Here is a 2,177-nt window from a genome sequence, read left to right as displayed (position 1 = left end):
AATAAAGCACGTCCAAAATTCAAACCACACCTAATACTTCTTACACCATTTCTGCAACAGTCAAGTTCTCAGCACTTACAGACTACATCCATGTGATTGTTTTTTGCTTTAAATGAACTGCTTTTATTGGAAACCAGTTTTCTAAATTCAGTGCAAAACTGTGAGCAAACATTCTCCAGCTGAATTTTCAGTAGATACACAAAATTACCTATGATTGTTGCTCTTTTTTATAATCCAATTCCATACAGTACTCAAAGCGCACAAAAATTACTGCTTTAAATTCTACTGTAGTTTTTAAACAATGTAAAAAAAATAATTATGGCAAACTGACTCACCCACGTTTAACAGCAATTATTTCTATCAAACTGTTTGAGATGAAGGACCTTGGTAACTGTGAAAGCGCAAGTCACGGATGTGCAATGCATTTTAAAAAATTGTTTATAGAAAACCAGATTCATCCCGATGCAAGCAAAGATCCCCAGTCCTCTGTCAGAGACTCAGGCTGCCAGAGAGTAAAGAAATGTTTCTGTAAATCACAGCATAAAAATATGGTGTGAAACCCAAACTGTGCTTTAATCTAACGAACATCTGGCAAGGAGAGCCTTGTGATCGAGGTGGAATCTATTCAGGACACCAAGCTCAGGTTTAACCTCACCTTTCCTAACGTGTATTAAGCTGCCTTAATAGCTTTAATAGTGCAAACATCCCATTCACCCCAATTTTCATGGATATCTTTGACAAGCATCTTTTAGGATGAAAATCTGTCAAGTTCAAGTGAATGATGAACAAGCTTAGTACACACTACTCTGGAAAGAACAAGCTCAGCCTCGAAGCTTTTTAAAAAAGCTTTTAAAAATTTCTTTTAAGTAGCCACCAGAGCCAGCAGCACATCTCCCCCACCCCTTAACAAAGGTATTCCACTGCAAGTCTTGCTGCTTCTGGAAATAGACAAAACCTTTAACATTACACAGGATAAGAATATTTGACACTCGTCTTGCAGATTAGCAGAGAACTTAGCAGAACTGTACAGCAGGACTCCGCAAATGAGGAATCCCAGTGAGGAATACTCACTGAAGATAAAGTTTTCCCTTTTAATATTCAATACTGAAGGGTTTTGCAGTTCAGGAAAACAAGCTGCCTTTCACAGTAAGTGCTCGTAGGAACAAGCAGGGTCTACACTCAGTCCCACACTCACAGCACCCAGTGTCCTTCCTGGACATGCTATACATTATTTGATATTAGGAACAAAGGAGGGCCGAAAAAGCTCATCAGTATTTGATTCAAATAACTTCTATATTTATGCAACTAAACCTAGTATCTTCTTGAACTCATGAGTGCTCATAAAGAGATTTTAATCTGCTTAAATAAAGCTGAATAAAGAGATTTTTTGCCTTGACCAAGTTTTAATAACAACTTTGAAAATCTTAACTCCCCACCATCATTAACAAAAATGCATTCAGTAAACAACAGAAACACAAACTTTCTATTTCGTTTAAGCATTTGTTAATTCATAGGCTTTGAGCTTAACCTTACTGAATTTAGACTTTGGCATGATTCACAAATACCTCTCACTCTTTCAAAGAACTTTATTTTAAAAATAATTTTAATTCATTAGACCATACTTTATAATAGTTACCAATAGGACGGACCTGAACTCAAGCATCAGACATTTGTTGCACTTTCAAGTTTTGTAACAACATGACTTTTCAAAATAAAAGTGTACATTTAGATTCACAGGTTAATTTGTTGAAATTTAATAACATTTAAAATCACTGGAATATGAACTGAAAGGGATATATGTCAAGTACACAAATACTGCAAAAGGTCAGAGCCCCAAAACCCACTTGGAAATGGAATGCAGCCAATTAGCCAGACTGTGGTTTGGTGATTTCACATTGACCCGGGTTAGCACCTTAGTGAACTCAACCACTGGATGTGAGAAACGAGTGCATGAAGTGTGACCACTCAACAGGTTCTGTACCATTCCACGAGGAAACTGTGTCTTCTTGAGCATTTTGTGCCACGTTTTTGGAATGTGGTAATATTTGAGACTTTTCTAAACTGCGTAAATAAACAACGGCTACAGTTAAAGTCTAAACAAAGAAATACTTTCTACTTTCTGTCAGTTGAGTTTTTTTTTTTAAAGCAATCATTCATAAGGATTGCATCAACATCAG

Source organism: Chamaea fasciata, unplaced genomic scaffold (genome assembly GCF_029207755.1).
Source record: "Chamaea fasciata isolate MVZ Bird 193981 ecotype frontalis unplaced genomic scaffold, bChaFas1.0.hap1 SCAF_22, whole genome shotgun sequence".
NCBI lineage: Eukaryota > Metazoa > Chordata > Aves > Passeriformes > Sylviidae > Chamaea > Chamaea fasciata.
This window is presented reverse-complemented; position numbering follows the sequence as displayed.